The 25,299-nt window shown below is 43.3% G+C and overlaps 1 protein-coding gene across 13 annotated transcripts in view; it reads right to left on the reverse strand.

Moving 5' to 3' along the window:
• Positions 1-25,299, reverse strand: part of OSBPL6 (oxysterol binding protein like 6) — a 167,815-nt gene that overhangs the window by 124,477 nt on the left and 18,039 nt on the right. The window contains exon 1 of one of the 13 annotated variants that reach the window (XM_061608353.1): positions 2,966-2,984. The exons of the other annotated variants lie outside the window; for them this stretch is intronic. The gene's annotated coding sequence lies outside the window, so the exon portion shown is untranslated. Of the gene's footprint in view, positions 1-2,965; positions 2,985-25,299 lie in introns of those variants that run through there. 13 annotated transcript variants of the gene reach the window in all.

Genomic DNA, 25,299 nt, shown 5'->3' on the forward strand with positions numbered 1-25,299 from the left:
GTAACGAGAGAGGAAGTTCTAAGCTTAATGGACAATATAAAAACTGACAAATCACCGGGCCCGGATGGCATCCACCCGAGAGTTCTCAAAGAACTCAAAGGTGAAATTGCTGATCTGCTAACTAAAATATGTAACTTGTCCCTCGGGTCCTCCTCCGTGCCTGAGGACTGGAAAGTGGCAAATGTAACACCAATCTTCAAAAAGGGATCCAGAGGGGATCCCGGAAATTACAGGCCAGTTAGCTTAACTTCTGTCCCTGGAAAACTGGTAGAAAGTATGATTAAAGCTAGATTAACTAAGCACATAGAAGAACAAGCCTTGCTGAAGCAGAGCCAGCATGGCTTCTGCAAGGGAAAGTCCTGTCTCAGTAACCTATTAGAATTCTTTGAGAGTGTCAACAAGCATATAGATAGAGGTGATCCAGTGGACATAGTGTACTTAGACTTTCAAAAAGCGTTTGACAAGGTACCTCACCAAAGGCTTCTGAGGAAGCTTAGCAGTCATGGAATAAGAGGAGAGGTCCTCTTGTGGATAAGAAATTGGTTAAGAAGCAGAAAGCAGAGAGTAGGAATAAACGGACAGTTCTCCCAATGGAGGGCTGTAGAAAGTGGAGTCCCTCAAGGATCGGTATTGGGACCTGTACTTTTCAACTTGTTCATTAATGACCTAGAATTAGGAGTAAGCAGTGAAGTGGCCAAGTTTGCTGACGACACTAAATTGTTCAGGGTTGTTAAAACAAAAAGGGATTGCGAAGAGCTCCAAAAAGACCTCTCCAAACTGAGTGAATGGGCAGAAAAATGGCAAATGCAATTCAATATAAACAAGTGTAAAATTATGCATATTGGAGCAAAAAATCTGAATTTCACATATACGCTCATGGGGTCTGAACTGGCGGTGACCGACCAGGAGAGAGACCTCGGGGTTGTAGTGGACAGCACAATGAAAATGTCGACCCAGTGTGCGGCAGCTGTGAAAAAGGCAAATTCCATGCTAGCGATAATTAGGAAAGGTATTGAAAATAAAACAGCAAATATCATAATGCCATTGTATAAATCTATGGTGCGGCCGCATTTGGAATACTGTGTACAGTTCTGGTCGCCTCATCTCAAAAAGGATATTATAGAGTTGGAAAAGGTTCAGAAGAGGGCAACCAGAATGATCAAGGGGATGGAGCGACTCCCTTACGAGGAAAGGTTGCAGCATTTGGGGCTTTTCAGTTTAGAGAAAAGGCGGGTCAGGGGAGACATGATAGAAGTGTATAAAATTATGCATGGCATTGAGAAAGTGGATAGAGAAAAGTTCTTCTCCCTCTCTCATAATACTAGAACTCGTGGACATTCAAAGAAGCTGAATGTTGGAAGATTCAGGATAGACAAAAGGAAGTACTTCTTTACTCAGCGCATAGTGAAACTATGGAATTTGCTCCCACAAGATGCAGTCATGGCCACCAGCTTGGACGGCTTTAAAAGAAGATTAGACAAATTCATGGAGGACAGGGCTATCAATGGCTACTAGCCATGATGGCTGTGCTGTGCCACCCTAGTCAGAGGCAGCATGCTTCTGAAAACCAGTTGCCGGAAGCCTCAGGAGGGGAGAGTGTTCTTGCACTCGGGTCCTGCTTGCGGGCTTCCCCCAGGCACCTGGTTGGCCACTGTGAGAACAGGATGCTGGACTAGATGGGCCACTGGCCTGATCCAGCAGGCTCTTCTTATGTTCTTATGTTCTTATGTTCTTAACTGCATCTACCCAGAGGTAGAACTCATCAGTCTTTTGAAGCCATCAAGTCTGTCTACTATTCTGCAATTTAATTTAAAGTTACAATGTTTCCTGAGGGATTTCCTGGCATTATCTGACAGCATTATCTAGATAGCAAGTGGCTGTCAGGAATTTATCGCATACAAGAGAGAGCTAGAAACATTCATGATAAAATGTTAGTTCACTACTACTAGCAACTAACAGGACAATAATGAAAACACAGTTGTAATTCACTTCACTTTCTGCTTTCTGCTACAGATTCACAAGCCCGTAACTTACTAACATGCCATTTTACACCAACAAATCTTAGAGAGAAAACTACGTGACGGCTTCACTTTCAGCCATCCATTACCTAATCTGTAGTTGGAGAGCATGACAGACGTCAGTAATCAAAAACCAGTGTCTACTTCGGCATTTGTGAAAGAGAAAAGTTCCATATTATGAAGCCATTTATAAAAATTTCACTTGAATAGAAGGCACCTGTTAAAAATGTGTAATACTGAAAAACAAAGCCTTGGGGCGAAATTATTTCTGAATTCCATTTTAAAAAGAATGGGTAAAATCAAAATCAATCATATATTTCTATTTCACTGAAATGTAAACCACTGTTATTTAGTCAGTATTTTTTGAAAAGAAAGAAAAACTATATGTTTTGCCAGTCACCCTTTTTTAAGAAACACAATTATTGCCTTTTCACCAGATGTTGGTGGTATTTTAATACTTTATTAAAAGAGGAAAGGACGGGCTATTGTCACAAGTTTCTGACTCAAGGGCTATAAAACCTTAGCTTCCAAAGCACAACTAGGCCAATTATTACTCTCTTCTGGATTTATTGTCACAATAGTATTTTCTGCAATTTCTGCCATCCCTTTTGAAATGCACATACTGCCTACCAAAACATTAGGAACTCCTGCTTTTTTAGGTCCAGTGCATATCCAAAAGGCTTTTGAGGAAACCAGTATGGTTCAGAGAACATAAAATTGCTCTTAGCACTAGAATATAATTATGGCTTTGAACAAGTAATTCTTTCAGTAGCTCACTTTCCCATCTGAAAAAAATGGGAACAACAATGACCTACACCACAGTAGTAAAACATTTCGCAAGTTAAAAGTACTACATAATATTAATAAATGGAAGACTGATATTTAATGGCAAAATTCCCATTATTGTAATATTAATTTTGAGAATCAAAAAACCTAAAACATTTTACCAATATAGAAGCTCACACATGAAGAAATGGAATGCCAGTGCTAATTTCTCTTAATATATAATTCTTCACTGTGTTGAATTTTAAAAGTTTACCAACTTCAATGTCAGCCCCAAAGCTCAGCTATTCACCAAGCAGCCATGACTACTAGCTATAGCTCAAGTTTGAAGGTATGGCTCTTCCCCTCTGCTCCAGTGTAAACGTTCAGATATTTATGCTGTTGCTATTTATGCCTTCTTTTATTTTCTGTATCTGGCAGTAACATTACAGAATAGTCCCATGACTGCTGATGGCATTTCCCATTTCCTTGCCAAATGCAACGAACGATGCTAGATGATATCCCTCAAACTTTTAGGTGCATTTTACTAATGTCCTCTTGAGAACATGAGGTTGAATCCAATTCAGTGTAACCACTGGAACAAAAAATCCTAATTTCATGTATATGCTCATGGGGTCTGAACTAGCCATGACTGACCAGGAAGAAGACCTTGGGATTGTAGTAGGTAACTCAAAAGACATCAACCTCTGTGTGTGTGTGCGTGCGTGCATGCATACACACACACACACAGAGTTCTGGTCATCTGACCTCAGAAAAGGCATTGTAGAGGTAGAAAAGTTTCAGAAAAAGGAAACAAAATGATCAAGGGGTTCAAGCAACTCCCTATGAGGAAAGGTTGCAGCATTTAGTTTAGACAAATGGCAGGTAAGCGGGACATGATTGAGGTACTCTTATGTATGGTGCAGAAAGAAGATAGAGATAAGTTTTTCTCCCTCTCTCATACTACTAGAACTCAGGGCCATCTAATGAAGCTGAATGATGGAAGACTCAGGACAGACAAAAGAAAGTATTTCTTCACACATAGTTAAACTATGGAATTCTCTCCCACAGGAAGTAGTGATAGCCAGCAACATGGATGCCTTTAAAAGCAAATTAGATAAATTCATAAAAGGATAAGGCTATCAATGGCTAGTAGCCACGATGCCTATGTTCTACCCACTGTCAAAGGCAGTATGCCTTTGAATAACAGTTGCTGGGAATCACAAGTGAAGAGAGGACTGTGTGCACTCAGCTCCTGCTTTTGGGCTTCCTATGGCATCTGGTTGGCCACTGTGAGGGCAGAATGCTGGACTGGATGAGTCTTCGGCCTGATGCAGCCAAGCTATTCTTGTGAGGTGCCAAACCCCAAGAAGAGTGATCCAATGTTATAATATATTCTGGCTGCTACATATACCCACCTCTACTGAGGCAAAAGATTAAAGATATATTATAATTTGTTCCTGTGTGAACCCCTTTGCACACTGCATTCAAGTTCTTGGGCCCTGCCCATGTTCTACCTCCTTCAGAGGTGTGCTTGTTGGGGATATAAGAACCATGTACTCCACCTTGAGCTCTTTGGAGGAAAGGTGAGATATATGTGTAATAATAAATAAAATAATTAATAAATGTGCAGCCTTCTCAGCAATGGCATCCAGACTGTGCAACTTCCACTCAAAGAGTTTTGGTGGTTCCCCCCCCCCTCGAGTTTCAGAAGGGTGGCAAAGACTTTTTTATTCCATTGTCCCTTAAACTGGTTTTATTTTCCTGCTATGGCAACATATTTCTAAACTGACCCAGCTGTTTTTACGCAACAAGAGTTGGTATTGTCCCTTGCATTTGGTGAAAATCGCTGCTAAAAGCATGCCCCCACCCAATAAAGGATTTTTTTCTGAAACATGTTGGGCCTGGAATATTATTATTATTTCAAGCACCTGGTGTTCTTTCTCCCTTCTCTCCCTCCTTCCACTCTTTACTTCTTTGTCAGTTGTGTTTTCCCAGTTTTGTGGTAGGTTTCCAGATTTTTATGCACCTCTCATGATGGTAAATTAGAAAGGTGAAAACGCCGCTAAGCATATACATGCCAAAATAATCCACTTTCATAGAATTATAGAATCATAGAATAGTAGAGTTGGAAGGGGCCTATAAGACCACCAAGTCCAACTCCCTGCTCATTGCAGGAATCCAAATCAAAGCATTCCCGACAGATGGCTGTCCAGCTGCCTCTTGAATGCTTCCAGTGTCGGACAGCCCACTACCTCTCTAGGTAATTGGTTCCATTGTCGTATGGCTCTAACAGTTAGGAAGTGTTTACTGATGTTCAGTCAAAATCTGGCTTCCTGCAACTTGAGCCCATTATTCCGTGTCCTGCACACTGAGACTATCGAGAAGAGATCCCGACCCTCCTCTATGTGACAACCTTTCATGTACTTGAAGTGCTATCATATCTCCCCTCAGTCTTCTGTTCTCCAGGCTAAACATGCCCAGTTCTTTCAGTCTCTCCTCATAGGGCTTTGTTTCCAGTCCCCTGATCATCCTTGTTGCCCTCCTCTGAACCCATTCCAGTTTGTCTGCATCCTTCTTGAAGTGTGGAGACCAGGACTGGATGCAGTATTCAAGATGAGGCCTAACCAGTGCTGAATAGAGGAGAACTAATACTTCATGCGATTTGGAAACTATACTTCTGTTAATGCAGCCTAATATAGCATTTGCCTTTTTTGCAGCCACATCACACTGTTGGCTCATATTCTGCTTGTGATCAATGACAATTCCAAGATCCTTCTCACATGTCGTATTGCTGAGCCAAGTATCCCCCATCTTATAACTGTGCATTTGGTTTCTTTTTCCTAAGTGTAGAACTTTGCATTTATCCCTGTTGAATTTCATTCTGTTATTTTCAGCCCAATGCTCCAGCCTGTCAAGGTCCCTTTAAATTTTGTTTCTGTCTTCCACAGTATTAGCTATGCCCCCCCCAATTTTGTATCATCTGCAAATTTGATAAGCATGCTCTGTACCTCCTCATCCAAGTCATTAATAAAAATGTTGAAGAGCACTGGGCCCAGGACCGAGCCCTGTGGTACCCCACTCGTTACTTCTGCCCAGTTTGAGAAGGAAACATTGATAAGCACTCTCTGAGTACGATTCTGGAGCCAACTGTGGATCCACCTGATAGTTGTTTCCTCCATCTCCATTTGCACATTCCAGTATCCATTGCTGCTTAATGCAATTTTTTATGTAGATGTGAGCATGCACATCTGGATTGCTAAGAGCTTCATCCTAACTTTTAACAGCAATATCTTTTAAGGCAAAGGTTGGCAATGTCATGGCTCGCACATAATGAGAAGCCCAGAGCTTGGAAAAGTTACTTTTTTGAACTACAACTCCCATCAGCCCAATCCAGTGGCCATGCTGGTTGGGGCTGATGGGAGTTGTAGTTCAAAAAAGTAACTTTTCCAAGCTCTGCCCATGGACTAAAACAAATCATGGCTTATCATGCTAGTGCATACTGTTCATTCACATCCACCAGGGTGCGCTCTCCTCCTTCATACCCACATCTTTTCTCTCTGTGCCACGCTGGGAGGAAACAAACCAGAGTGCTGGCTTCATATTACATGTGAAACGGTGATCGTGGTTTGTCTCAAAAACAAACCACAAGCACTAGCTAAAGTTTTTTTGCCTTACCATTCATGGTTTCGGGAAAACAAACCATGAGTGCTAGTTTGCACACACCACTAAGCCAGCACTCCAGTTTGTTTCCTCTTCTTCCTGGTGCAAGAAGGAGGAGGGAAGGTGGGAAGGACCATTGTGCCACATCATGTTGATCATTTGCAATAAGCCATTCTCTGTTGTAGATTATGCCTTTGTGTCACATGTGAACCTGGGCAATCTACACAGCAAGGAATGCTGCAACTTATAAAAATTTTGAACAAGAGTAGACTGACAATTTCTTGAGAGGATGGCACCCAAAATCATTTGGACCCAGTAGTGGATGGTCAGGTAAGTGCCACCATCTCACCATGCTGTCTGCCACTGTTTGGAACCCCATCCAACCATTCATTTTGTCCTGAAATTGCTAAACCCTGTATGCAGCCCCTGTGAGGTTGACTATGGTCCTATGCCAGCATTCACCAGCCTGGTGCCTTCCAGATGTCTTGGACACAGCTCCTATCAGCAGCAGACTCTCTAGAAATTTATGCTCAGGCTACTCACCAATATTTTCCTTTTCTTTTTTACTGCCACTCTCTCACAATTGCTCTTCAGCTGATGAAGAGTTAAGGTCTCCCATGCAGTCACTGCCATGCAGTCAGTCGTGAAAGATTGTATCTCACTAGCCAGAAGTTGTGGACAAAAGTACTGTGGAAAAACTCTTAACAAGGACATTGTTGGCAGCTCTCAATAGGGAAGCAAGAGCTTCTGCATTCAAAAATGTTTAAGGTAGAAAAGCAAAAAAAAAAAAAAAAGACAGAACACAAGGAACCAGTGAGGCACAGCCCCTAGACAGTTAAAAAAAAAACAGCTTCTGCCACCACTGCTAAAATTTGGAGGGTCTCTGGAAGCTGTTGAAAAGCTTCTAGGATGCCAGATATGGCCCATGCATTAGGCACTCCTGCAACAGAAATGGTACAGGGCTTGCAAATTTAAAGTAATAAGCTAGCATTAGTAGTAACATGAACAGAGGCTCTGCTAGATACATTGTGCTTGAGGGGAAAGCATTACATATTGGTTTGGGTATACATGAAAGAAAAAATAATTTAAAAACTACTACAAAAACCAGGAACATCCAGCCCTGCATGCGGTGAAGGTACTGCCTGAACCCAAATGCAGCAGGAATGAGAAGGATGCTTTGCATGTGTTACGCCCAACGGGGGGCTAGGTTCGTGCTCCCCAAGGTCGAGTCAATAAACTTGGAGACGAGACGAGGATAGAAAATATGCCAGCAGGTTTATTGTACGTTTGCAAACGGAGAGCAGCAAGCACGGGCTAACTCTGACGTTCCTTTGTACATGTCATGTTTTTAAAGGCTTGTATGATACATGTTTATTTGTTTTTCGGATGAGGGCTTATCTGTTCCATTTGGGCATAGAGATTGCTTAAGGTAAGTAATTAACACTGCATATTTGTTCAAGGGCTGTGTCCTTGTTGCAACACTTATGATTGTATCAGCAGCTATGATTGTATTACCATCTCTGATTGTATCAGTCTCTTGTATCACATTGTATCAACCTTCAATATTACATTGTATCAACCTTTAATATTACATTGTATCGGCATTTTGCATCACAATCCCCTCTCAGAAGCCTCAGGAAGACCTTTTGGTCCTTTTTGAGGTCTTCTACCCTCTTTCATATGGTTCGGCATTTTGTACAATACGTTGGTACAGGATCCTTTCATACCTGAGTTGTTGTTTTATCAGTATTTGGGAGAATATCTTCATTACACAAAAGATCAGGCATGGCATGGTGATTAGAATGAGCAAAAGGATGCATCCTATGATAAATAAGTGTCTCAACCATGCCCAATTGGGTAACCAATCAGTGAGCCACTCCCAATTCAAACCTTTCCATTCCTGTACCTGTACATGTGCTACCTTCTCTGCCTCTTCCACTAATTGATGAATGACATTACTGTTGTCATCTATCTGCATACAGCAAGTACTGGAGGTTGCATTTAGGGCCGCGCAGAGCCCCCCTATATGTAGGAAGACGATATCCAACCCCCTCCTGTTATTCATCTCCTCATGTTTTTATACCTTTTCCTAACTAAACTGACCCCAAAGTAAACCCAAAGTAAATGTGATCTTGTTTCTTTGTTTGACAGGAGTTTATCCTGTCTTCTCCAGAGGCTTAGAAATGCACAACACCTCCTGGTTTGAAAGGAGCTATTCTGTTTCCTCGTGATGGCCTAGATTATCATAAACATTTCCTTTGTTTGAAAGGAGCGCCTATTCTTACTGGGTGACAAATACCAAATTTCCGTGAGTTAGGAAGTCTATACCTTCAGGCATTGCAAGATATGTACTCAGAGGTCACAGAGGGGCTGTTTCCCAGGAATCTTTGCTGTTGCAGGCCTTTTCAAACTCTGGTTCACTGAGATGAATCAAAGATTAAAAATTCCCAATATCTGATACCTCATAACAGTCCCCCCCCTCTTGATTAGCGTGAACAATCACGCGTAATTAACGCTTCCTTAAGTTGTTCCGGAACTTGATGTGTTCCTCCAACTTCCTCAGATTTCAAGCCTGGGATATCATCCATTTGATCAAAACTCGCTTTCCAATTATTGCCATACACTGTCCAATTAATATGACCCCAATTGGATGCATCATAATAGTCAAAAGCCCCAGAAGAATCTTGGCTCCATCCAAACAATGCATCCTACCATGTGTACTCCTATATCTTTAGTTTTGGCTGCAATTCCAGTAATTCCAGTTTAATGTTCACCGCCCAGAGAGCTGTTGCTAGTCGGGCGGTATATAAGCTTAATTAAATAAATAAAAAATAAATTAAATAATAGCTTGATTTTCATGCTTTACCTGTAAAGTAGCTTGTTCCCCCATCTTTTTAGCTGTTCCCAATTGTGTCTGAAATGTAGTGTGTGAAAACAACCCCTGTAAATCTTTAAGGCCATATCCTAGAGATACTGGAATGATGCTATTATGAAACTCTGGGCAAAATTGGATCTTTTGAAGTGTCCAAAGAGGGACTTGAAAAGAAAAATCACTTCCTAATTAAAACATTGCAAATACATCCATTAAAGAAGAATTGATGAAGATGCACAAATACAATTGCTCATTATTACACACATTCTCATACATCCATTGGCTTGACACACATTAACTGGACAACCGGTTGTCTCACACACACACATTCTTTCTCCACACAGACCAGAGCAAACCATTCCTTGGTATTTTAGAGAAAGCAGTAGAGATAAACAGTAAATTACCCTTCATCATAGCATTCACAATTAATAGGAAAGGTTGAATAGTCAGAACATTAAACATTATAAGACCCAACACAAACTTATACAAATCTGCTTTCTTCAATGTTTACATGATACATTGATTATGACAAGAGCAGTCCTTGAGAGCTTGGAATGAAGTTGCCTTTTAACACAAAGTTCATCCTCAGAAAGTTGAATGCTTCTGTTAGGTGAACACTGACTTAAGTCTGTAGATTGTTTAGTAGTTGAGAATGTTAGAAATGCAGCAACAACAAAAAATCAACCCCCGTGTGACATTGAAGCACTGCAAGCTTCCTCTTGCCTCATATTTAAAGCTGTTAAACACATCAAGCAGAAAGTTGAATCAGGAGCACAGGAGATCATGGTACCAAGTAGACAGGAACATAACAAAAATGCAGGTTGTTCTGTTTGTTGGGTCAGGATTTGTAACCCAGCTACCATCAGAACTATAGTTCACTTACCTGGGCAAGAGTGGCATAAGCAACATAAAGAAATTGAACCAAAGTGGCCTTTGAATGACTTTTGATATAAAATGTCGGTTTATTTCCTCCAGTGGCTCGAATAATAAAGCCGGTTTAAGCTGGAAACCTCACCATTATGTGCTTCTTGTATCACATTCATGCTTATAACCTAGCTTATTGTTACAAATGCGCCTTGCATAGAAATGTTAAAAGTTATTCTGTTGCCCCACAAACCTTGACTTGTAAAACCCTTTGATATGTAAGCTTAGTAATTTCATGTCTGTCTCCACTTGAGGGGCGCCCAGTTGCAGCTGGGCCTCCTCTTTAGGCTTTCTCTTTGTCTGGTCCTGCAAAGTGCTTATCTCAAGGACATGCGAAATATGCAGACATAGAGTCTGAAAGATAGTCTCAATGTTTCTACTTATGCCCTTCCCCTGTACCCCTTTACCTCCTTCTACATATCTTAAGGTTGTAATAACTAGCAATTGCTTCTTTTGTGTTTATGACGTTACCCCCCGATATTGTAAACTTCGGGGAGAGACTATATATACCCGATGCTATCAATAAACGAGGTTCCCATGCTGACCTGCCTTGGCTTGTGAGTATTGAGTCCCCTTTGCAAAGGATTGTTATGTGTTTATTTGACCTCTGATAGTGGGTTCATTTGCACTCATCTCCGCACCGTCCCGGTTGTAAGCGAGTTAGGGTTGACAGAAACGGCTCGCGTGTTGGGTTTGGACCTAACAATTTGGGGGCTCGTCCGGGATCCCTTGTGCGGACCCCCTTTTCGTCATTGCACCCCTTTATTCGACAACAGGCGCCACGAGAGAATTTTCTCAGTTGTCGAGGAGAGCGGGTTGAATTGGCGTTACGGGGATAAAGCACAGTTGAGGAAAACCTCTATCAGACGTCATGGGAAATAAAGGGAGTGTGCCGGTAAAGGACAGCCCTTTAGGAATAATGTGCATGTTGTGGGAAGAGGAGGAATTGCCTGTGCGCAAAAGAGGCTTGAAAAAGAAAAAGATTATAGAGCTCTGTGAGGAGGAGTGGCCACGGATGACTGCAGTATTGGTACCAGGTGAACGGTGGCCGAGGGGTGGATCCTTTGAAACCACTCCACTATTGGGAGTACGGAGACGGATTGGGGATACCCACCCAGATCAATTGGAATTTTGGCTCCTATGGAAAATAGGATCACAAAAATGGGATAGCCTCACTCTGATGGCAGTGAGAACTCTGTCCATTGAGGAACCCCCTCCTCATTATTTTAATGACGATACGTCAGGTAAAAGAATGGTCCTGAACCGTTCTATAATACCCTCCGCTCCGGATCCGCTCTCAGCTCCCGAGAACGGAGATCCCAATCCGGAGGTTGGAACCCTTTCATCTGGAACAGATGATGAGACAGATGAAAAGGGAGGAGAGAAGGGGGCCTCAGGGGGTATGGACACGCGCAGGCGAAAAAAGGAGAAAGAAAGGAAAGCAGCAGAGGCTGCAGAGTTTCCCTTGATTGTACATGACCAACCGTATGTGGATGGCCGCGGTGGTATCCAGCGTACGGAGGTGGTTGAGTTGAAAAGTTGGTTAAAATGGGATTTGAAGGAATGGAGTAGAATGGCCGGAACCTTTGGGGAACAGCCAAGGAGAAGAGAATTGTTGGGCAGGTTGTTTGAGAGCCACAATCTGACGTATTCGGATGTGGAATATTTATTGAGGAGAGTATTGACAGGTGAGGAACGTAGTAGGTTATGGGCTATGGAAACTGCATGGGCTGCAGAAGCAGCAGCGAATAGAGCGTGGTTGGACCGAGCTCACACGGCTGCGGCTTGGGTAGCAGGAGACTGGACGCAGCCTCACCGCGCCCAGCTGCAGACCGATAGGGATAGGATTTTGTCACACTTAGAACGGATGTCACAGAAGCCCCCCAACCAAGCTAAATTTATGGCGATAAAACAAGAAGCCAGCGAACCTCCCAGAAAATTTTGGTCACGCTTGTTAGAGGGAGCATGTAGCTACACCAATCTGAACCCAGAAAACGTGCTGGATCATCCGACCCTCATTGCCAATTTCGTTCATCAAGCGCAGACAGCAGTGAGAGATTATTTCCTGAATTTCAGACCTGGATGGGGGGGGAAGCTGTGACTGTGATCCTAGAAGTGGCAGATTTTGTGTGGGATAAAGACAAGGAAAAAAGTAGAAAGAAGGAAAAGAAAGAGGATTTTGAAACGCTGGCTCTTGCGATAAGAGGCCAGCCTCCAAGCAGAGGATACAGAGGTAGGGGAAGAGGATTTCCGAGGGGGCCGAGAGCCGGAGAGCAGAGAGGAAGGGGACAGATGAGGCAGTCGTGGCAAGGAGACAGGGCTTGTTTTCAGTGTGGAGATTACTCACATTTTAAGAAGGACTGTCCGTGGAGGACAGGGAACACACAATACATGCACAATAACCCTTCTTACCCAGACTTTACAGGTACTAATGCAGAGTTTCCGCCCCCACCTCCACCTGCCGTTCAACAGACACCGGCTTCATGGGACCAGTATGGTGGTCGCCAAGTGAACCAACAATGACTAAGCATGGAAAATGCGGGATTGGGAACGGGACTAATGAATCTTATGTCTCTCGCAGGATTCTTCCTCTCTCTTTCTCTCCCTACCCAGGAACCTAGACTGTCCTTAAGCGTACAAGGGCAGGAGGTAACATTCCTGGTGGACACGGGGGCTACGTATTCTTTGATTAATGTTGCCTATACTGACTGGCTAAGTAAAGAAGTGAAAATGACAATGGGGGTTGATGGAAACCCCACACCTATGTGCATAACTTCACCACTGCAAGTAAAGTACAAAGATAAACTGTTTAACCATGTTTTTCTTTATTCCGCCTCGTGTCCTATTTCTCTCATGGGACGAGACATGCTATGTAAACTGGAGGCTACCTTAACCTGCACTCCTGAAGGGGTGGGTTTATTGATGAGTGTACTGGGGGTTCCAGTGGGAGCTGCAGTTAAACACAAACATTCAGGGCACAGCCTACCAGAAGATCTTGCTGACCTACCATCGGATTTGTGGGGTACGGAAGACACAGATGTGGGATTGCTGCGATCGGTAAGCCCCGTGAGAATCCAGGTAAAACCCTTCCTTCCCCCACCCAGAGTCACTCAGTACCCTTTATCGTTGGAGGCACGAGAAGGCATACGTCCCATAATCGAAGGTTTTATAGCAAAAGGGGTCATCCGGCAGCAGCAAACCCCCTGCAACACGCCTATTCTACTTATAAAAAAGCCCCCGAAGAAACCCGGAGACCCAGTCCAGTGGAGATTTTGCCAGGACTTGAGAGCGGTGAACAGGTATGTGATCCCTTTACACGGTTGTTCCAGACCCGGTAACAATCATCAGCCAGATTACGTGGGACGCGAAGTGGTTTACCGTTATTGATCTGAAAAATGCCTTTTTCAGCATTCCTCTCCACCCAGACTCGCAGCATTTGTTCGGGTTCGAATGGGACCAGCGCTCCTTTGTCTGGACCCGAATTCCTCAGGGATGTTGCGACAGTCCCGGGGTGTTTAGCCAGTGTCTGCGGGATGATCTCGAGGGGTTCACCCCAGAACGGGGTTCAGTTCTTGTTTTGTATGTTGATGATATTTTGATCGCGAATGAACACCAGGGGGCGCTGCGAGATGACGGTAAGGCTTTTCTGTTATATCTGCATTCAAGGGGTCATTTTTACATATCCAAATTGACTTTGTAGATCTTCCTAAGGCTGAAGGAAAGAAACACCTATTGGTCATGGTGTGTCCCTTAACAGCATGGATAGAGGCATTCCCAACCGCAAATGCCACCGCTGCAACAGTGGCCCGATTACTGTTAAGAGAAATAATACCGCGGTTCAGGGTTCCAGAGATTATAGATTCCGATCAAGGAACGCATTTTACAGGGCAGATTTTGGCGAAAATCGAAGAAGGTCTGGGAATTACACATCTGTTTCATACTGTTTACCACCCACAATCGTCCGGAGCGACGGAGAGACAGAACCGGGAAATTAAGACGGCATTGGCTAAGTATACTCAGGAAACAGGATTAAGGTGGCCTCAGGTACTCCCTCTCGTTCTTTTTCATTTGCGTACCCGTCCTACCCGGGCTTTAGGGCTCTCACCGTATGAATTAATGTATGGCAGGCCTCCGTCAAAAGGGGGGAGCTTGCCAAATGTGGATGTTTCATTATTGGGGGGGGGATCACATAACTGTATCCCAGTATCTTTCTCTACAGAATAAAGTGCGTGAGCTGTGGAAAACTGCTGGATTTACCAAGACGGTGCCCCTCGAGGACCAAGTGCACCCATATCGCCCAGGGGACTTTGTTTGGACAATGAAATTTGTGAGGGGCGACTCTCTGCAGCCACGCTACACGGGACCACACCAGGTCCTCCTGTCTACACAAGCGGCCGTCTTCCTGGAAGGACGTAAATCGTGGATACATCATTCCCACGTAAAACCAGCCGTGGTGACTGCATCTCCACCTCCCTTGGTCCCCAAAATACGTTTACAGAGGAACGAAGAAACCGGGCAGTGGCAAGCGGCTCAACTCCCCTTTCAGGACGCAGACATTGAGTAAACAATTATACTTGACCACATAGCCCCACTGGCACAGAAATGGCCCGGCAAAATCCAAGGGCGCTCGTTTATACGTGGGTTTGGTCCATGCTGATTTCCTACGCATTACCCATTTGTTGCCCCCCAGATGTTAAGATATGCAATGATGCTGATTACCATTACCTAAAAGACTTTGGACGGACAATTCCCAAAACCCAAGATTGCCCAGACCCATTTTTGTACGATGTGGATCAAGTAAAAGAAGGAATGGTGAAGGCAGACATAGCAGGACGTTTATGCTACAAAACAGCTGTAATATTACAACATAACTACACGGGCAAGTGGGTAGTCCATTGTACCCAAATAGAGATGGAATGGCCCATTAGACTCGCACTGCGGTGCAGACAATATCGTCCTATGCCTAATTATGGGTGTCCCTCCAATTTAGATGTAAACACTGTAAGGCAAGAATATAATATGCTTACTTTTCAGATCCGGACAAAGGAAAAAGAAAAGTTTTGTGTGGGCATTGACATACCGTCCTGTTATGAATGGATGAATAACCGGCTTAGGACACAGAAGGTTCCGCAACACCCAGTAACACATGTTAAGCACGAAACGAGAGTAACAGGTAGAATCAAGCACAGAGACACGAAAATAGGTGATGGGTGGGACGGAAACACGTTTGTTGCCTTACTGGAAGAATCAGCCCCCAAGACGGGCACTTGTTATGTTTGTGCACATACACCACCGCATGGCCAGGCTGGAGTCCCCTTGGCAGGGGCCCCTCTGCCGTTGAAGGAATATCTTTCCTTTGCCTCACATTCCAGCTCACAGGAGTTAGAGGGGGGGTTGGTCTTGAGCGGGCCCATCGCCAGTTCAGTCTGTGTTGGCAGTGGAAGGCAACCAACAGGAGGAATGATATGTGAGGGCTTGATTTTCTCCACAAGCCCAGGAAATTGGATGTTCCTGAACGGAACGCGCACGGGAAACAGGCTTAACATGGCTAGCCATTTGGCAGCATTTACTGCAGCTGACTTTCACAGAACATCACTTAGTGCCTTTCCTGACCGACTTAGTGAATCACCAAACTCCAACCGGACTCTGGTGGCTTTGCGGGCACTCAGCGGTAAGAAAATTACCAACATCAGGTTCTTGGACTTGTACTCTAGAGAGGGTGGTCCCAGGGCTTCGGGTTTCTCCCACCCTTCCGACCCTGCGCCGCCGAAATAAGAGAGGCACAGGGGAGGCAGTTTTGAGAGGATTTTTTCCAATGTATGGGGCGGCCAAAACATATCAGGAACTTGTAGAACTTTCCCAAGCCTTTGAACGTTTCTTGAATGATTCAGCTATTTCTTTTTCAGACCTCACAAACGAGCAGGGCCAAATTAGAACTGTAGTTTTACAAAACCGCTTAGCCTTGGATTTTTTATTAAGCTCCCACGGGGGAGTCTGCTCGTTAATAGGGAGTGAATGTTGTACCCATATAACAGATAGTAAAGCAGATGTCATTAAACACATTAATGATATCGGAAAAATATACCATGAGGTAGAACGCATTGGAAACTTTTCCTTATTTTCTGGTTTCTCAGATTGGTTTTCGGCATGGTCGAATTGGCATAAAATTATGTTCTATGTTGTTTTAGTGATTGTGATATTAATCTCTACCTGTTGTTGTTTGCAATGCATTCCAAACTTGATGCAACTAGCATCGGTATGCCTGAGCAGACTAATGTCATCATTCTCTCAAAAACCGCAACCAACCTTTATTGAAATGGCTTTAAGGCCGCTTTGGCAATCTAAACAAGGAAATGCAGCTACCTGAGAGAATATTCATTCTCTCAGGGCTGAAAGGGGGGACTGTTGGGTCAGGATTTGTAACCCAGCTACCATCAGAACTATAGTTCACTTACCTGGGCAAGAGTGGCATAAGCAACATAAAGAAATTGAACCAAAGTGGCCTTTGAATGACTTTTGATATAAAATGTCGGTTTATTTCCTGGTGACCTGACCCTTACCTACATTCCAGTGGCTCGAATAATAAAGCCGGTTTAAGCTGGAAACCTCACCATTATGTGCTTCTTGTATCACATTCATGCTTATAACCTTGCTTATTGTTACAAATGCGCCTTGCATAGAAATGTTAAAAGTTATTCCGTTGCCCCACAAACCTTGACTTGTAAAACCCTTTGATATGTAAGCTTAGTAATTTCATGTCTGTCTCCACTTGAGGGGCGCCCGGTTGCAGCTGGGCCTCCTCTTTAGGCTTTCTCTTTGTCTGGTCCTGCAAAGTGCTTATCTCAAGGACATGCGAAATATGCAGACATAGAGTCTGAAAGATAGTCTCAATGTTTCTACTTCTGCCCTTCCCCTGTACCCCTTTACCTCCTTCTACATATCTTAAGGTTGTAATAACTAGCAATTGCTTCTTTTGTGTTTATGACGTTACCCCCCGAAATTGTAAACTTCGGGGAGAGACTATATATACCCAAAGCTATCAATAAACGAGGTTCCCATGCTGGCCTGCCTTGGCTTGTGAGTATTGGGTCCCCTTTGCAAAGGATTGTTATGTGTTTATTTGACCTCTGATAGTGGGTTCATTTGCACTCATCTCCGCACCGTCCCGGGTGTAAGCGAGTTGGGGTTGACAGAGACGGCTCGCGTGTTGGGTTTGGACCTAACATGTTGATCCAAGAACACAGTAGTTTGGTTTTGCTGTGATCTATTCTTTGGTTTGGATGGCAATTTAGGAATTGGAAAACTTTCTACTTCGTTGCTGGCCATATGTAGAGTTCTGCATCTTACAAATGCCTCCAAAAAGCCCCCAATTTAGAACTGCCACCAGGCATCTGAATCCACTCTGACTTCCCAACAGTTGAGCAGTTTAATGCTGAGACACCAGAATTCCAGCATCCTCATTTGCTTCGTTTTCATTTAAAAAGAAAAGTAACCCTGCACGGCTTTTGCACTTTTACACCACCATTGAACTTAAACCTTGGATCAATCCGTTTGGGCATTGTTTCCCTCAGAACCTGATCAGACTTCCAACCCATCTTGAGGAAGCAAAGCAGGGTGTCTTACATTATGGACACACACACACCCCTTCATAATAAGATGGCCCATGAACCTATCACAAAAAGAAACCCGCCCAATTGCAACATACTTGCAATTTGGTTGGATTGCTTTCAAGTGGGGGGCATATGTGCTCTTAAATCAAACCACAGAGACCTTTGAAGCTTTCCCCTTTGTTTTCCAGGGCTAAGGTTCACTATGCTATCCTAAGAGTGCTGATTTGTTGTTCCTGAATCTTCCTGAGACAACAAACTTCAAAACGGGAGGGTTGTCTTAGCCTTTTCCTTTTCTATGTGCACTCTAAGAATGCATGTTTTCTGAGTCCTTACTGGGTCACTAAAATCTATTCTGTCCTCCCTAGGATTAGCTGTACTTTGATTAAAAGCAGCCTGTGGGGCACCAGTTCTTCCAGTTCTATTCCCAAAGTTGCCAGGTGCTCCTCTGGCATTTCCCATTGGTGTGAAATTACCCCAGTTGGGACCACTATTCCCCAATGGCTGGTAATTTCTTCTGCTGGGCACTCCACAATTAGTAGTAGGTACCATGGAAGAATGTGCTCCTTGATTGGTGTATGTTACAAGGCCATGGCCAGCACACATTCTGGGGTTTTTTTTGTCCAATTCCCTCCACATCAGGGCATATTGGATAGAGTCCCATTGGTGTTGATCCCACAATACTCTAAGTACTGTCTCAATTTTGGCTAATTCAAACGTTCCCTGGGGGGGGGCATCCCATATCCAGGGAAGGCCACAGCTTCTGACAATAAAAAGTCAGTTTCCCTTGTTCGAGGGGGTAAGTGGTTTGTTCCTGGATGGTCGGAAAGACACTGAGTGCGCACTGGAGAGGGGTGTCTTTCCCAGCGTGCTTTTTCCCCGGCTTTTCCCCACTGCCTCTCCTTCTCTCCTTTGAAGCCCCCTTCCCCATCCCTGCACAGGGTTCCTCGTCTATGCAGATGGTAGGGCCCGCTTCTTTGGACACGGATAGCGGTCAAAGCCACACGCTTCGCTGGGTTCCCGGCCTGGTCCCTCGTGGGAGTCAGGAAACGCGGTACTGCAGCTCCACACTCGCTTCGGGACAAGTCCCATCTCATCCACTCCAGTTGCACTCGTTCTTTCACACAAGCCAGGAAGGACTCTACTTACCCGGGTGGACACCGGCCTCCCCACCCTTCTGTCGTCTCTCTTACGGAGCCACCGTTGCGATACCCTCTCTCCTCCTTCCAAATCCTTGCGGCCTCGGGGCGGACAAATCTGGTCCAGAGCGCTCTTCCCGACTCTCCGCGGATTCCCCCAAGGGGGAGCGAGGGGTCGCTAAGCAGCTCCTGGCTGGCTCGCCAGTAATTGTTACGCCCAACGGGGGGCTAGGTTCATGCTCCCCAAGTTCGAGTCAATAAACTTGGAGACGAGACAAGGATAGAAAATATGCCAGCAGGTTTATTGTACGTTTGCAAACGGAGAGCAGCAAGCACGGGTTAACTCTGACGTTCCTTTGTACATGTCATGTTTTTAAAGGCTCGTATGATACATGTTTATTTGTTTTTCGGGTGAGGACTTATCTGTTCCATTTTGGGCATAGAGATTGCTTACGGTAAGTAATTAACACTGCATATTTGTTCAAGGGCTGTGTCCTTGTTGCAACACTTATGATTGTATCAGCACCTATGATTGCATTACCATCTCTGATTGTATCAGCCTCTTGTATCACATTGTATCAACCTTCAATATTACATTGTATCAACCTTTAATATTACATTGTATCAGCATTTTGCATCACACATGCACCCCAGTCTAACTCATAGATGTAATACCACCCCCTGCCCCCACAATTCCCACCTAAAAATAACTACTTGGAAAACATCAAATCTGCTTTAAAACACTCCACCTCCTATGGTGCCTAATAACAAAATGTGTTTGCTTTCTCAGTTTGTTTACAGTCTTGTGTTTTACAATAGTACAGTCTGTGAAGGGTTTTTCTTTCCAATTAAACTCCTACTTTTACATAGCATTGGCAGGGTGGGGTGGGGGAAAGAAAATCAAGTATGAAGTGGGAATATAAAATGAAAGATTTTAGCACTAAAAAGAGGCAAACCTAATACCAGTTTTGAAAACTACTTGCAAGGGTGGACACTACCTGAAGATAAAACTAACTTGGGGCATGAAAAGCCTGAAGCCTTGTAGCCTATTAACCCATTGTCATTATTTGCTTTTACTATTTATAAGCTGCTTTCCCACTACAAGATACCCAGAGCAGTGTAAAGCAATGTAATAAACAATTAACTAATGAAGAACCAATTCGAAATAATTAAAACTGTACAAAATGTGGAACAACAGCACTAGCAAACACCTAAACACTTGATGAAACAAACACAGTTTTACTAGCATCCTAAAACTCAAATATAAGTTAAGTATCTAGTAAGTATCCTTGGGAAGGGAATTCAATAATTGCAGTGAGAGTGCCCAGCTCCTGGCAACCACCAAATCCATTTGTTTAAAATACACACAAAAAGCAGTGCTAGCCCATGAGAAAAATTCCACAATCCAGAGTCAGGAAATATCTTTATTGGATCTAACCAAAATGTCACCAAAGTGAGAAGGCTTTCAAGTTCCCCAGAACCCTTCAGTAGGCTGGATGTTAAGCAAAATGGTGGGGAGGAGATTTGGTCTGGGCTTTGCAAATATAAAATAATGATTACTTCATTCTCTGTTTCATAAGGAACTTGTTTGTTTTGCTTACATCTGGAGACAGATCCAAGGGTCTGCTAGATTTTATGATTTAAAAAATAGGGGATCAGCCATTATTTGCTTCTGTGTCCTAGTAGTCCTAGATGCAACCTAAAACCTGAATGCACCTAGAAAATTCTAATAAAATTATATACAATTTCCTCCTACACCCTACTGTAAGATTATAAATAAAGGCAGAGTCTGCAGCTTCAATAGCAAGCCAACTTTTCCATAACCCAACCCCCTCCCCCTTTGCTTCACATCAAACCAGATGAGAACTCAAAACTTGCCCACTTCTTTTGTGACATTTTTGTTGGTTCTAATAAAGTTATTAGTATTACCCAACTTTAAAGATGACTGCAGAGGGTGATCTATTAAATAACAATTACAGGGTTCATCATTGGCATTCCGACCAACCCATTTTAAAATAAATGTTCCAAAGCAGAGAATAATTTATAAAAATGAATAAAAGCTGTAATAGAAAGAAAATAAACTATCACATGGCAGTAGAGATAAAGAACACATGCTCACGTTGATGAAATGTTGTAGTCAACAAAGTATGTTCTATCCTTACAGAAGAGCTGTTATATGCATACATTTCAATTATTATTCAATTGGTGCAGTACCAGGATATGCTCAGTGTTTTTGAAGTGTAGCACTCAGTTAACAATCAGATTGTTTCAATATACTAGTTTAAAAGTAAGAAAACTGATTGTTTTAATCAAGTTTCCTTCCAAAAAATCTGATTTATACAGTAGCCACACGTGTATAATTTTTAACTTCAGATAGTAATGATGATAAAATACACAAATAGCTGATATGATATATTGATTGCAATAACACCAGTCTGAAGTAGACCACCATACTCAACTCTCATTTCTCACCCTATGTACAATATGAAGCTCTCTTCAGTTTGTACTGCTGGACAGACATAGGGAAGGGCCTCAATGATTACAAAAGTGCTCCTCTGTTCAGAAAAATATGGCTTTGACCATGTCTCTTAAAATTCAAGATCAGTCAGACTGCAGGCAAATAAGTTTCTAGTTATGCCGTAAGCACTTATAAGAAAACCAAACAATTTTGACTGTAGAAATCAAATGTAATGTGGGCTTGGAAGTAGTTTAAGAACATAAGAACATAAGAAGAGCCTGCTGGATCAGGCCAGTGGCCCATCTAGTCCAGCATCCTGTGCTCACAGTGGCCAACCAGGTGCCTGGGGGAAGCCCACAAGCGGGACCCGAGTGCAAGAATACTCTCCCCTCCTGAGGCTTCCAGCAACTGGTTTTCAGAAGCATGCTGCCTCTGACTAGGGTGGCACAGCACAGCCATCATGGCTAGTAACCTGTCCTCCATGAATTTGTCTAATTTTCTTTTAAAGCCATCCAAGCTGGTGGCCATTACTGCATCTTGTGGGAGCAAATTCCATAGTTTAACTATGCGCTGAGTAAAGAAGTACTTCCTTTTGTCTGTCCTGAATCTTCCAACATTCAGCTTCTTTGAATGTCCACGAGTTCTAGTATTATGAGAGAGGGAGAAGAACTTTTCTCTATCCACTTTCTCAATGCCATGCATAATTTTATACACTTCTATCATGTCTCCCCTGACCCGCCTTTTCTCTAAACTGAAAAGCCCCAAATGCTGCAACCTTTCCTCGTAACGGAGTCGCTCCATCCCCTTAATCATTCTGGTTGCCCTCTTCTGAACCTTTTCCAACTCTATAATATCCTTTTTGAGATGAGGAGACCAGAACTGTACACAGTATTCCAAATGCGGCCGCACCATAGATTTATACAACGGCATTATGATATTTGCTGTTTTATTTTCAATACCTTTCCTAATTATCCCTAGCACGGAATTTGCCTTTTTCACAGCTGCTGCATATTGGGTCGACATTTTCATCGTGCTGTCCACTACAACCCCGAGGTCTCTCTCCTGGTCGGTCACCGCCAGTTCAGACCCCATGAGCGTATATGTGAAATTCAGATTTTTTGCTCCAATATGCATAATTTTACACTTGTTTATACTGAATTGCATTTGCCATTTTTCCGCCCATTCACTCAGTTTGGAGAGGTCTTTTTGGAGCTCTTCGCAATCCCTTTTTGTTTTAACAACCCTGAACAATTTAGTGTCGTCAGCAAACTTGGCCACTTCACTGCTCACTCCTAATTCTAGGTCATTAATGAACAAGTTGAAAAGTACAGGTCCCAATACCGATCCTTGAGGGACTCCACTTTCTACAGCCCTCCATGGGGAGAACTGTCCGTTTATTTCTACTCTCTGCTTTCTGCTTCTTAACCAGTTCCTTATCCACAAGAGGACCTCTCCTCTTATTCCATGACTGCTAAGCTTCCTCAGAAGCCTTTGGTGAGGTACCTTGTCAAAAGCTTTTTGAAAGTCTAAGTACACTATGTCCACCGGATCACCTCTATCTATATGCTTATTGACACTCTCAAAGAATTCTAATAGATTACTGAGACAGGACTTTCCCTTGCAGAAGCCATGCTGGCTCTGCTTCAGCAAGGCTAGTTCTTCTATGTGCTTAGTTAATCTAGCTTTAATCATACTTTCTACCAGTTTTCCAGGGACAGAAGTTAAGCTAACTGGCCTGTAATTTCCGGGATCCCCTCTGGATCCCTTCTTGAAGATTGGTGTTACATTTGCCACTTTCCAGCCCTCAGGCACGGAGGAGGACCCGAGGGACAAGTTACATATTTTAGTTAGCAGATCAGCAATTTCACCTTTGAGTTCTTTGAGAACTCTCGGGTGGATGCCATCCGGGCCCGGTGATTTGTCAGTTTTTATATTGTCCATTAAGCTTAGAACTTCCTCTCTCGTTACCACTATTTGTCTCAGTTCCTCAGAATCCCTTCCTGCAAATGTTAGTTCAGGTTCAGGGATCTGCCCTATATCTTCCACTGTGAAGACAGATGCAAAGAATTCATTTAGCTTCTCTGCAATCTCCTTATCGTTCTTTAGTACACCTTTGACTCCCTTATCATCCAAGGGTCCAATCGCTTCCCTAGATGGCCTCCTGCTTTGAATGTATTTATAGAATTTTTTGTTGTTGGTTTTTGTGTTCTTAGCAATATGCTCCTCAAATTCTTTTTTAGCATCCCTTATTGTCTTCTTGCATTTCTTTTGCCAGAGTTTGTGTTCTTTTTTATTTTCTTCATTTGGACAAGACTTCCATTTTCTGAAGGAAGACTTTTTGCCTCTAAGAACTTCCTTGACTTTGCTTGTTAACCATGCTGGCATCTTCTTGGCCCTGGTGGTACCTTTTCAGATCTGCGGTATGCACTCCAGTTGAGCTTCTAATATAGTGTTTTTAAACAACTTCCAAGCATTTTCGAGTGATGTGACCCTCTGGACTTTGTTTTTCAGCTTTCTTTTTACCAATCCCCTCATTTTTGTGAAGTTTCCTCTTTTGAAGTCAAATGTGACCGTGTTGGATTTTCTTGGCAATTGGTCATTTATATGTATGTTTAATTTAATAGCACTGTGGTCACTGCTCCCAATTGGTTCAACAACACTTACATCTCGCACCAGGTCCCGGTCCCCACTGAGGATTAAGTCCAGGGTTGTCCCTCTGGTCAGTTCCATGACCAACTGGTCTAGGGCATAGCCATTTAGAATATCTAGAAATTTTGCTTCTTTGTCATGACTGGAACACATATGCGGCCAGTCTAAGTCCGGGTAGTTGAAGTCACCCATTACTACCACATTTCCTAGTTTGGATGCTTCCTCAATTTCATATCTCATCTCAAGGTCTCCCTGAGCATTTTGATCAGGGGGACGATAGATCATTCCCAGTATTAAATCCCTCCTGGGGCATGGTATCACCACCCACAACGATTCTGTGGAGGAGTCCTCTGTGGAGGAGTCAGTTAACAAAAAAAAAACCTTTTGGGGTAACGTTAAGGACTTTTCATGTTCACTCAAGCTTCCTTGTTAAAAACACTTTCACAGTGCTTGTTTTCCAAAGCCACCCAAGTAAAGTCTATGGAATAAAAACGGCACAGCACGTGTCAACTTGCCTAAATCTCTCATCAAACATTTAACTCATTCACAATTAGTTATTGCTTGTCCTTTCCAATACACATTCAACATGGACCATCCCCAGACTTACCTCTTCTACACTGCCAAGTTTCAAGTCAATCAGCAGAACCATTTTCTAACAATTAGCCACAGATCCCATTCCTCTAATTTTGAATTGTAATACTGTATCAGACTGTGATTCAGTTGACTCACCCTTAAGATGGGATCACAACTGTGGTCCTATACCTCAGCCACGAACTCATAAGGTGTTCTTAGGCATTCCATTGTTTCTGAACCTCAATCCCTACCCCACATATCAATGATAATAATACTGACATGCCTTACACAGTATTGTTGAAAGTACCAGGCACCTGGCTGGCCACTGTGAGAACAGGATGCTGGACTAGATGGGCCACTGGCCTGATCCAGCAGGCTCTTCTTATGTTCTTATGTACGGACAATCTGGTACACACAGCAAAGATTTGTAGGACATCTTCAGGCCTATACTTCACTTGGATTACCTTGCACCACACTGCTGCCTGCACTCAAACTCAGTGATGAAAACACACCCGAGACACAGGAATTTAGGGGAAGGGATACATATAAACTACAGTGGCACTGTTTCTTAATGTGGACTTCACCAGCAGCACACTTGCTATAAAGGCTGGCCACTACTATTTTATATATTGTT

The sequence above is a fragment of the Rhineura floridana genome, chromosome 2 (assembly GCF_030035675.1).
Source record: "Rhineura floridana isolate rRhiFlo1 chromosome 2, rRhiFlo1.hap2, whole genome shotgun sequence".
In the NCBI taxonomy this organism is placed as follows: Eukaryota; Metazoa; Chordata; class Lepidosauria; order Squamata; family Rhineuridae; genus Rhineura; species Rhineura floridana.